We start from the raw sequence: 12,921 nt of genomic DNA on the forward strand, positions 1-12,921 counted from the left end.
CAGAGATGCTCACAGAATAGGAAGAAAAGGTTAGCAGCCAGGCCTTTTGAGGCATGTGAAGCAGGCAAATTTGGGGATCAAAGTATCAAGAGCCCGCTGATATTTTCTTCTGCACCCTACTCTTGGGATGAACCAAGGCCAACCACTTTTTGGAGTTGCCTTCGAGCTTCAAAGTCCAAAGTGGGAGATAGAGAGGGTTTCTTTGGCTTGGCCACTCACTGCATGCAGGGGACAGAATGACTGCCTCTCAAAAAACCAAACATGCTCCCTGATACCAGAAGAAAAGAGAATGGAGGCTGACTGGGTATGAGCACAGGAGCCACCGTTGTTTGGGAAGTTAATGGAAGCTCTGATCCTGCTTCTCCCCGAAGCCAGATACTCACAGCACCCTCTAAGCCAACCCATGGGTCTCCTGGGAAAAAGCTCCAAGCTCCCCACAGTAACACTGTCTCCTCTCCATCCCCATGTCCTCTTCCATCTCCCTAGCCCCTACAACTTCTCCACTGATGGTTTCCACAGTTCCACCCGGGAGCCAGGCTATGCCTGGATTCCAGTGTGCACGATGGTGCGGACTGGATGAGAAAGCTGTCCTTCTGCGACCATTGGGTGAAGGAGATGCACAACGCCTACAGGAACAATGTCGGCAGTGAGTGAGCCAGGGAGAGGGCCATCCATGGTGGTTGAAGGGTCTGTCTGCCTGGGCTCCAGGAGCACCCCAGGACCAAGGGAAATTCATCAAGAATGGATGCTGTCACTCATATCCCACCTGCTCGGTGCCAGCTTCCAAGAGGCTTACAAATCATAGCCCACTCAGTGTCGCCCTCATGACACCCTCTGGGAGAGGATCTCATCATCCCCACTTTGGGTCTGGGGAAGCTGAAGGAGAGATGACTTGTCTTGCCTATCCATGATTATGCCTCGGGCCCTACCGTGGTGCTCCACATGTGGTCCTTGGACCAGCAGCATCAGGGTCACCTGGAGGTTCCTTGGAAATGCAGACTCTCTGGTCCCCACCTCAAACCTGTCAGATCTGCAGCTCTGGGGTGGGCCTGGCCCTATGCATCTTAAGTGGACTTCCAGGTGATTCTGATGCTTGTTGAAAGTTGAGGACCACGGGGTTTGCCCTGACTACTCTGGCCGTGGTCCCTGAAGCAACTACACGAGTTCTTCTCCTGGGAGCTTGTTAGAAATGTAGACTCCAGGCCCCTCCCAAGGCAACTGAGTCAGATCTGTGTCTTTAACAAGACTCCCCGGTGATTTGTGAAAACACTGGTTTGTAAGCTTGGCTCATTTTGGGATCCCCTGAGGAATTTACCGTTCTGCTGTTTTTGGCCTATCCGCTGCTTGGCATTGGACTTACTGAGTTCCTTGGAGGATTCTACTGTGTGGACAAGTTATGAAAGCCACCAGCTACCATGTCAGGAGAACATTGGTTTATCACACTGAACAAGAAACCTGCAGGGTGCCGGAGGCAGGGTTGATTCACCAATGACCCTTGATCACTATTTCTGGAATTCTCTAGGTCTTTGACTCTTTACAGGTGAGGCTGCTTCTCCCCCAGGAGGCACGTGGGGATGTTTTTGATTATCATGATGTCTCTAAGCAGCTACTGGCTGGTAAAGGGAATACGATTTGTGTATGTGGATAATAAAATGTTCCATCTGCTCCTTGACCCCATTCTCAGAAAGAGTAGAGTCCCAGGAAGATCTTCGGGCCTCTGGCTGGACAGAACCCATTTCTAGTCCCAATGCTGCCACTTTCTTACTCCCCAAGCCTTAGGTTCTAAGTCAGTGAAATGGGGATAAAAATAATTCTGCATCCCTGGTGACTGAAAGGTTTGTTGTTCATGCATACAAAAGGCAGGATTCTGTGCCTGGAGTACAGCAGGTACTCAGTAGCATTTATCACTAGTTCCTTTCAGTTTTGCTTCAGAGTCTTTTAGATTCTTCTCTGTTGTCTGCTTTCTGCAGATAAACCATCAGTTCTTCAGGACAGATTTTCTGTCTTTTCTGTGGTTGCAGCCCTGGCAACTGGGCATGGTTATTGAGCATATCCTCCATGAAAGGCTCTGTTATGAAGACTTTTTGTCCAAGAGTAATAGCTTCTTTTGCTCTTTGCAACATCACTGTAATGTAAGAATTTCATATAGATAAGCAGTCTATTGTTTTATTTTGGGCTGTGCTGGGTCTTCATTGCTGCATGAGCTTTTTCTCTAGTTGCAGAGAGCAGGGGTCAACTCTAGAGTTGTGATGCAAGGGCTTCTCGTTGCAAGGGGGTTCTGGTGACCATGGCTCCATTCTTGGAAAAGAAGGAGCTGCTAAAGTCCTGGATCTGGACCTGTGTGCACCACCCCACAGAGCCTGCCAGCCCCCACCCCACCCAGAGGCCTGGCAAGTGGATTGTTAATGTCACAGAGCTTAACTTGGGGGACATGGTTTGCCACTTCCTGCCTCAGAAACAGATTCTAAGGAAATGCAAAAATGCTTAGGTTCTCAGCAGATGAAACCCATGTGAAGATGGAGGGTCCTGAGAGAAGGGTTCATGAGAGGAAAAGCTGAGAAAGCTTTACATATATCGTTCCAGCCTCCTGGAAGGCTCCTCCCCTTGCCCAGCTCTTTGGACTCCTCCTTTTCCAGCCCCATCCTCACTCCAGAGCAAGCATTCCCTCCCAGCTCGCACTCCCAGCCTCCAGCTCAGCCAGGCCTGCCTGAACTTCCCTCCCCCAGCTCCCAATATTCCTCCTCCCCTCTTGTCAAGAAAGAGTTACCTTTGTGACATATGGCTTCATCACCGACCCTCCACGTGGAGTGTAAGCTCCATTAGCTGAGCACATACTGTGTGCTGGTCTCTCATGCACAGTCGCTCTGCACGGGCAGTGAGCAGAATATGCAGGCCGTCTCACCCATCACTCAGCTCATGGCCTGTCTACAAGCAGTCAGCACCTAAGTGTAACAAGCGTATCAGTTGACCACCAGATCTTTGGAGAAAAATAAAGTGGAGAATGGAGAACAGCGCAGGCTCTATGGATAGGCAGGATGGGAGGGTATGTGGTGATCAAGGCCTGCCTGGTTTTGACGTGACAGTAGGAAAAAGGTGGGAGGAGAGGAACTAAGCCTAGTCAGCATAAAAGGGATGGAATTTCCGGAGAGGAATCAAGGAGTTCAAAGGTTGGAGCTTCGTGTGGAAAGACAGAGTGCCCTCAGGGATGCACCAAGCAAAGGGCAATGTGGGTACGGGTGGTGTGGTCATGGAGGTGCCTGGGGCCTTTGGAGGCACTTCAACATTTTGTCCAAGCACTTATTTTTAAAGCAGATTTCTTTAACTTTAACAATGAATCGATATAGAGGAACTTCGTTACCTGGCTGTCCTTAACACTGGTGGTTCAGGGGCCCCAATGCAGGGGCACAGGTTTGACGTCTGCTTGGGGAATTGAGTTCCCACATGCCACATGGCATGGCATATATTCAGTTTGGAGGAGACAATATTAATAATAGCTATAAGAATGACCATGGGAAAAGCTGAGTGCCAAAGAATTGATGCTTTTGAACTGTGGTGCTGGAAAGACTCTTGAGACTCCCTTGGACTGCAAGGAGATCCAACCAGTCCATTTTAAAGGTAATCCATCCGGAATATTCATTGGAAGGACTGATTCTGAAGCTCCAATACCTAGGCCACGTGATTGGAAGTAGTGACTGATTGGAAAGGACTCGGATGCTGGGAAAGATTGAAGGCAGGAAAAGAAGGTGACAACAGAGGATGAGCTGCTGGGATGGCATCACTGACTCAATGGACCAGTGTTTGGGAGTTGATGATGGACAGGTAAGCCTACGGCAGGGCGTACTGAATTTCATGGGGTCACAAAGAATCAGACATGACTAAGCGAGTGAACTGACTGATAGGGGTGATACACCAAGATCTGACCAAATCAGTGGTGTGAATCTAATGAATTAGCACATGTTTCCAGAACTGGTGTACCAGGTCAAGTGCCGGTCTCAGGTGAGCCTATGTGAAGCCCTCTGTTGGGGTGAGAGGGAGAGTCTAGAGACCCTTTTCCAAGTTCAGATCTAATTGAGAAGAATCTCTACCCTGAGCATGCAACAGAGATCAAAAGAAACTTTGCTTCTGTCAGAGTTAGATTGAGAACCTGCTTAGGCTTCTGGTCGTGGGCACCCCACTACATGCCCACTCATTCTTACCTGGAGAATGACAGAGAAGTCCATAGAGCTGTTACTGCTATTCACTTGGTTTCTCACATTAAAGGGGGTTTCCTAGGGTGGTGTAGCAGATGTTTTGAAATGATCATTTACTATTGTGAAGTGAAATACTAATGGATAATAATACCTCCTTAAAACTAAAATGTTCTGTTCCAGGAAATTTTTAAAAAGAAGCAAAAAGAAAAACACAACTGTCTTGGAGATCAACATCCAGTACTACAAAGAGAAATAGGGAGTGAACACTTTGTTGGTTCAGTGGTTAAGACTTGACCTTCCAATGCAGGGGGTGCAGCTTCTATCTACATGGAGCTAAGATCCCACATGTCTCAAGAACAAAACATAAAACAAGTGATATGATAACATAAACATAAAAGAAGTGATATGATAACAATTCAGTAAAGAGCTCAAAAATGGTCCACATATTTTTTTTTAAAGAACTAAGAGTAGGTCATTTATACTCAAGGGTTCCTCAGATGGTGGTAGTGGTAAAGAACCTACCTGTTAATGCAGGAGAAATAAGAGACACAGGTTTGATCCCTGTGTCAGGAAGGTCCCCTGAAGGAGGCCATGGCAACCCACTCCAGTATTCTTGCCTGGAGAATCTCAGGGACAAAAGAACCTGGGGTCTATAGCGTCACAAAGAGTTGGACACAACTGAACACACACATGTATTCATACTCACAAGAACACATGCTCCAGTAGGTCAATGTTTGACCACTCTCACTTGCGCCCAGATGTGTCCTCACTGAGGATTCAGCCTGGCAAATGCAGGAGGACACAAGTGTGCAGTCTCAGCCATTCAGAAAGCCATCGAGGCACTGTGGTCATCATGTGATTGCAACAAACTGCAAAGCAACCCATGGTTAGGCTCTAAATAAAACAAAATATAGACTTCTCAGGTTTACACAATAATTGCAGCCCTGGAAAACTTTTATTAAACTCATGGGACAAAGTGCAGATAAGGGTCTCCACTCAGGGTATTATGAATGGTTTTGGACTAACTTAAATATCTGGCAGAACATTTGAGAATCATTCACGTCTAACGTGTATGCCATGAAGCAGGCACCTGCCCCCATGTGTAGTACCCCCTCCCGTATCAAGACAACAGTAAAAAACCACACCCCTAGAATTTGTCACAGTCACTCCTTCTTCTTCAAGAACTGCTGGTCTAGGGCCGCCCTCTCTTAGTGAGCCAGAAAGAGGTAGAGCTGACAGAGATGCCACTTTATAAACTAAAGTGAAGTGAAGTGGATTCACTCAGTCATATCCGACTCTTTGTGACCCCTTAGGCTATACAGTTCATGGAATTCTCCAAGCCAGAATACTGGAGGGGGTGGCCTTTCCATTCTCCAGGGGATTTCCTGACCCAGGGACCAAACCCAGGTTTCCTGCATTGCAGACAGTTTCCTTATGAGCTGAGCCACCAGGGAAGCCCAAGAATCCTGGCTTGGGTAGCCTATCCCTTCTTCGGGGGATCTTCCCAACCCAGGAACTGGGGTCTCCTGCCATTGCAGGGTCTCCTCCATTTCTCCTATGGGATTCTTTCCCAGTGTAGTAGCTATAATGATCACCTGAGTTAAATTTGCTCATTCCAATTCATTTTAGCTCCCTGAATCCTAAGATTTTGAGGTTTTCACTTGCTCTCTCCTGCTTGACCCCGTCCACCTTACCTTGATTCATGCACCTAACATTCCAGGTGCCTATGCAATGCCATTCTTTACAGCATCAGATCTCTACTTTCATCTCCAGACACATCCCTAGCTGAGCTTCATTTCTGTTTTGCTCCAACCACTTTAGGATTGCTGGAGCCGTTGTTGCAGCTCGGTAAGGAGACTGTTCCTACTGGCATCTAGAGAAGGCTCTGCACAGAGATTTGCTGGATTGTGCCTGGGTTGACAGATTTGGTTAGAGCAGGAGAAACAGGAGACAGGGGCTCAGTTTTCAATTTTGCAAGTTTGAGATGCCTGCTAGATTCCTAGGTGGGGAGGACATGAGGGCAGGTGGAGGCTTGAATCGGGCCAGGTCAGGACAGAACTTGTAATTTTGAGAATATGGATTTATTCATGGGGTTGGATTCAAAGCAGTAGGTCTCATAACTTAGGGGAAGTGGGGAGTGAAGGATGCTGCTGGCAAGTGATTGTTGAGCAGGGGTGCTGCTAAATTTTCTGCAGTGCACAGAACATTCCCCATGACATAGAATTATCCAGCTGCAATGGCAATAGTGCTAAAGTTCAGAGACCCTGACCCAGAGCATAAAGAAAGAGTGAGAGGCCTGAGCCACTTGCCCATGTTATTGTTGTTTAGTTGCTCAGTCCTGTCTGACTCTTTGCAGCCCCATGGACTGTAGCCCCAGGCTCCTCTGCCCATTGGACTTTCCAGGCAAGAATACTGGAGTGGGGTGTCATTTCCTTAGAAATATAAATATAAAAATATACATTAAAATATATAGTAACCTTCAAGGTAAGGCCCCATTGCACAGAGAAATAAAGTTACCTACCCAGGATCATGCATGATTTGTGGTTGAAATTGGCCTTTAGACTTGAGTCTGTCTGCCATGTAGCTTGTGTTTTCAACTAAGACCAATGAACTGCAATGTTGCAGGACAGGGCATCTTTTCACTTTCATGGGTCCTCACCACTTAGTGTTGTAGGGTTCGTTGTCCCAGAGGTAGGAATCAAGGCTTAGGTGAGGATTTTTATGGGAGTGGAATGAAGCACAAAGTGCTTTCTTCAAGAAAGCAGCTCCCACCCATTGAAATAGTTCTATCCAATCCTGAATTTTGAAGAAAAAGGGCGATCCTCCCACCTGAAAACTTTCCTCTTTTTTATTCTTCCATTGTCAATATCACAAGCCTCCTTGCTTTACTCTGCAGAAAGCAAGACTTTGGAAGCCAGGCTTTCTTTGAGGGCATGGATGCAGGGCCGGGTACCCCGGATTTCCAGATGTTGTCTTGAATTTTTTTTTTCTTCTTACAGAGTGAATGAGATGAGGAAGATCTCTGATTTACTGATTGATAAGAGCATCTGCCAGGATGTCCTGTCTAAAAATACTATTCCTGTGAAGGAGCCATTATCTGGTGCCTCCTGAAAGGACCATTCTTTACAGTCTGCCTATGTCTTCTGAATAAAGGAGTTTTTACCTTTTTTTAACTTAAAAAGAAGTGCTTATATTTTTGTTTTAAAACTTTGTTGTAGGTGGGGCATGACTCATGGCATGCAGAATCTTAGTTCCCTGACCAGAGATGAAACCTGTGCCCCCTGTAGTGAAAGCATGGTCTTAACCACTGACTGCCAAGGAAGTGCTCTTAAAGCATTTTGTTTGGATGGCTGTTCCTCTAATGGCTGGAGACTTAGGTAGTGGGATTTTAGTCCATCATGTATCTAAGCTGGCTTGTCTTCTTTCAGGACACCACAGGGATGAGTTGGGCGTTCGTTAGTGTGTTTTGATTTTTGCAGAATCACATAGTTGAAGAAAAAGAAGTGTTTTTATTTACATAATGAATGCACATGGGGGCAAACAAAGTACGATCCCATTATGGCCCACCTGGCTCTTCTGTCCATGGAATTCTTTTTTAATTTTGTAATAAATGTATTTATTTTAGTTGGGGTACTTACTTTACAATATTGTAGTGGTTTTTGCCATACATTGACATGAATCAGCCATGGGTCCACATGTGTTCCCCATCTTGAACACCCCTCCCACCTCCCTCCCCATCCCATCCCTCTGGGTCATCCCATTGCCCAAGCCCTGAGCCTTTGTCTCATGCTTCGAACCTGGGTTGGTGTTCTGTTTCACATACGATAATAAACACGTTTCAATGCTGTTCTCTCAGAACGTCCCACCCTCACCTTCTCCCTCAGAGTCCATAAGACTGTTCTATGCATCGGTGTCTCTTATTCTGTCTCACATATAGGGTTTCATTACCATCTTTGAAATTCCATATATATGCATTAGTATACTGTATTGGTGTTTTCCTTTCTGGCTTACTTCACTCTGTATAATGGGCTCCAGGTTCATCCATCTCAATAGAACTGATTCAAATGTATTCTTTTTAATGGCTGAGTAATATTCCATGGTGTATACGTACCACAGCTTCCTTATCCATTTGTCTGCTGATGGATGGCTAGGTTGCTTCCATGTCCTAGCTATTGTAAACAGTGCTGCGATGAACATTGGGGTATATGCGTCTCTTTCAATTCTGGTTTCTTCGGTGTGTATGCCAAGCAGTGGAATTCTTAAAGTAAGAATACTGGAGTGGGTTATCCCCCCTTATCCAAGTCAAAGTACAGAAAGATGATTAATGAAAATCCAGTCTATACCTGCAACTTATGATCACTGTTCCTCTTTACCAACCTCCTCACCCACCAAAAAAAAAAAAAAAAGTGTGACCAGTGTTGGCTCCTTTTTTTTTTTTTTTGGTCCATCCTCGGTCCCTGTTGTCTCTATGTAGTCTCCTTGGGTAGCTCTTTTAAACTTCAGTCTGGGTGATCTGGTCCCAATTTAACAATGTCTAGACACTTTTGAAGCAGGGAGTCCAGGGGAGGGCTGCACTGTGTGTCTCATATGGGATCTTAGTTCCCCAGGGATCAAACCTGTGCTTCTTGAGTTGGAAGATGAAGTCATAAACACTGGACCACCAGGGAATCCTCTGGACCCCTTTTTATTGTCCCAACTGGAATGTGAGTGCTACTGCCATCTAGTGCGTGGAGGTCAGCATTGCTGTCAAACATTTTGCAGTGTCAGAATCGCTCCAGGCCCTCTACCCCGACCCCACTAGGCCCAAATGTCCACACTGAGAAACACAAGAACACACATATTAGTATCTGCATTTCCTTTCCTCCTTTTCCCCCCTTTCTTCCTTCCTTCCTTCCTTTCTTTCTTCCTTCCTCTCTTTCTTCCTTCCTTCCTTCCTTTCTCTTCCTTCCTTCCTTCCTTCCTTTCTTTCTTTCTTTCTTTCTTTTAATCCCTGGTTTGCATTTATAGCCTAAACTGTCTTCCTATCGGCTGAGAAGTTCAAATGTTGACAGCCCGGGTGAATTCTGCAAGTATTCCCCATGTGGAAGGGCAGAGGTAGAAAGTGTCCTGATAAGCTACTAGGAGCTAAATGAGAAAGAGAAGCTCGTCTTTTCTCTCTGTGGAAGATAATTGAGTCCATACACAGTTGAAAGTTTGAGAGACTTAACTCCTAAAGGTCCACTCCCAGGGAGCCTAGAGCAGTCCACTCCCTGGCTTTGGGTGGTTTCAACATGGGCAACACCGCCATCCCCAGCTACTCCGCTTCATGGGAAGAATTTTTGTGAGATACTTCTTTTCCAACTTTATGCATGAAAAGGCTGCCTGTGTTTTCCCTCTGGAATGCAGTGGTTCCTCATTTCTGAGAGCAGAAACGATGAAATGGGCCTCCTGTCTTTCTCCTTTTCTGTCATGTTCTCAGTTCAACTGTTGAAGTCCTAATCATACTGCTGTTTAGTTGGAACTTCCCCTTTTCTGTGTTCATCAGTCCTCCTCCTCCTTTTTTTGGGGGGGGGGTGTACTTTTATCCCTCTTTCATGCTGTCTGTTCAGTTTGTAAGAGGCTTCTCCAGTAAAATTGAATGCACATTCTTCCCCCTCTAAAGTAGCTGCACATTCAGCCATTCTCCTTGCAAGCATCTTCAGCCCTGGTCCTGAGAGTGTCTCTGAAGGGCCCCAGATCATCAGGTACACACACACCAGACAAACACATGAATGCACACGTGCACACTCGGGTCAGAGTTTTTAGAGCTATTTCTTTAATGACAAGATTGCTGTCCCAGTTTGCTTTGAAAGCTCACTTTTGGATTCTTGCTGGTGGCCAACCCCAAGTGTTTCCTTGGGACAGGGCCCTTCCTAATCTTGCCTCATTATGGTAATAAATGAAGTTGGAGCGATTTGTGGCTCCAGTCTCCTATGAGTGGGTTGGGTGGGGATTTGGGGTGACTACCTGTGGCCCCTTAAAATGGTAAGTCTCTGGTGTGTGGTATTAGGAGCATCCCCCCACTTCTTGGGTGCAGGGCAGCATGCAAGGGTCATGTTAAGAGGGAGAATGAAGGCTTTGGAGGAGCCCTGCATTCCAGCATTCAGTCTGTACCTTGGTCTTTGTACCAGGTTGGTGGATGGAGTTGAAGTTCCGGGTAGGGGTAGCAAAGAGATTGGAGAAGTCAGTAGTGAGCTCACAGCCAGTGGAACTAGCTCAGAGGTGGCTCATCTTTGTTCCTGAGGGATCCTTGAGGGGTCCTACATCCTTTCTGACCTGCTTTCAGGGAATAGTCAGAGGAACTTGGCACCCCTTATCAGAGCCCAAGTGCATTCGGGTCTATCGGAGGTGATGTCAGGGTGAAAGACAATGTTTCCTGTCTGCATAGTCTCTCACTGTTTTCTGGGCCTTTGCTGCTTCCACCGTTTTGTCCCTTTGCTATGTTTTGGGGGTCACTAGAGTCAGCAGCAGAGGAAGAGGGGAAGGAATTCAAGAAATGCAAGCTCATGGATCCTTGGGAATCTGGGCCAGCTTGGTCAAACAAAGACCCACAGCAGACATGGGGGTTGGGTTGGTGGTAGGGACAGGCAGGAACTTTGGATCTGAGTCATTAAGTAGGGGCATTTTCCCACAGTCAGTGTGAGGAGGAGTTGGCACCCTACCTGAGCAATAAGACACACGTTCATGTCCAAGACTAATTGGTCCCCATTCCTCAGATAGATGCAAGGAGCCATAAGGAGGTACAGCACACCACCTGGAGTATATATCTGTCTTCTATTTTCCCATTTTCTAAATATTTATTTGGCTAGGCAGGGTCTTATTTGTGAGACGCGGTATCTTTGACCTTCCTTGGTGGCATGTGAACTCTTAGTTGTGGCATGTGGAAACTAGTTCCCTGACTAGAGATCAAACCTGAGCTCCCTGCATTTGGAATATGGAGTCTTAACGTCTGTACCTGCAGATACCAAGGACATTACTATTTTCCCTTTCTTTCTAATGTGAGCTTGAGACTAGGTTGATGAAGAATGAAGTCTCTGGGTAAATGAGGAGCTGGGCTCCCCATCTTTATCAAAGAATTGATGCTTTTGAACTGTGTTGTTGGAGAATACTCTTGAGAGTCCCTTGGATTGCAAAGAGATCCAGCCAGTCCATCCTAAAGGCAATCAGTCCTGAGTGTTCATTGGAAGGACTGATGTTGAAGCTGAAACTCCAAGACTTCGGCCACCTGACGCAAAGAGCCGAATCATTTGAAAAGACCCTGATACTTGGAAGGATTTGTGGGCAAAGAGATGGGCATGACTGAGCAACTGAATTGATTACAGTATCATCGAGAATTCTGTGTGCATAGAAAACTGAAAATAAAAATCGAGGTTAATGATGAAGCAACTCTCCATAGCCAGAAATAACAAATGGGATTCACAGAAATACATAGAGCAGAGATATAGAGGTGTCTGGGAGCAGAAAATGGAGAATCAAAGTGGGATACAGCAGTCAACTCAGGATTAAAAAACATAAATTAAAACAGATCCTAAAGGTTAGATTCCTAAGTTTATATCATTCATAGCAAATTTTAAAAACAAATTAAGAACCTAGAAAGAGGGTAGACTCCCAGATCACAGTTGTTTTCTACCTTACTATGTTAATAAATAGGTTTGCTTATTATTATTATTATTATTAGAAAGGCAATCATTCATTTCAGTTCACTTCAGTTATTCAGTCATTTGTGACCCCACGGACTGCAGTATGCTAGGCCTTCCTGTGTCTCACCAATTCCTGGAGAGTACTCAAATTCATGTCCATTGAATTGGTGATGCCATCCAACCATCTCTTCCTCTTTCGTCCCCTTCTCGTCTCACCTTCAATCTTTCCCAGCATCAGGGTCTTTTCAAATGAGTCAGCTCTTTGCATAATGTGGACAAAATATAGAAATGAAAGTTAAGGAAATAATAATGAACACAAATTTGAAAAATGATAATAAGCATAATTTAAAGAGAGGTCTAGGTATTTCCTTTGAGTTGTTTGTTATGTGGTGCAGTTCAGTGTCAGATAGTCACTTGTTCCAGATTCTGCTTGTCATGATTGGCTATGATTGACCCTCAACTGAACAATCTCCATATTAGCTGCTGAGTTTTAATCTGTTGCACATGTCACTTCTGGGGTATTTTACCCTTCTTTGCTTCATTTCACTTCCTTTGTTTGCAAGTCAATTCTGTGTTGATTTTCCACCCTGAGGTGAGGGAGCAGCGACCCCTCATTCAAGCTCACATGCTCAGTGGTTTGGTGGTGAGAATGGGAACGTTGAAAACAATTATCACTGAGATGTCTGTGGATTTTTGAATGGATGGACCACAGTGGGCTTACCATTTCCAAAGGTGTCATGTAGTTTCTTGATCCACTCTGCTCAGGTACCTGGCTGTTCCACAGGGCCACTGAACCAAATGAGCCCTGCATTTCATACATTTCCCAGGTTTAAGCAACTCAGTTTCTCAGGTTTTCTGCAAGGCAACTGATTTTGTTTGTCTATGTGCTTTGTCCCCTGACAAGGTCCATGAGGAACAAGTGAGTGGGTGGGGAGCAAGGCACTGTCCCAGATGGGCTATACATCTTACTCACCTGTATGGCCCCAGGCACTCTCTTTGCTGGCTGTGCCAAAAAGGCACGGTTGCAGGTGTGCCACTTGTCTCCAGAACAGAGCTGGTCTCAGGCCGTGAGG

At 45.8% G+C, this 12,921-nt stretch overlaps 1 non-coding gene across 1 annotated transcript; it reads left to right on the plus strand.

The window, feature by feature from the left end:
• The first annotated feature begins 7,534 nt into the window (after positions 1 to 7,534).
• Positions 7,535 to 7,681, plus strand: LOC145537857 (small nucleolar RNA SNORA79). The gene has a single exon (XR_014076455.1). It is a non-coding gene; the product is annotated as a small nucleolar RNA SNORA79 (small nucleolar RNA).
• Positions 7,682 to 12,921: the final 5,240 nt, after the last annotated feature.

Source organism: Giraffa tippelskirchi, chromosome Y, assembly GCF_054371585.1.
Source record: "Giraffa tippelskirchi isolate mGirTip1 chromosome Y, T2T-mGirTip1v1.2.pri, whole genome shotgun sequence".
Taxonomy (NCBI): domain Eukaryota; kingdom Metazoa; phylum Chordata; class Mammalia; order Artiodactyla; family Giraffidae; genus Giraffa; species Giraffa tippelskirchi.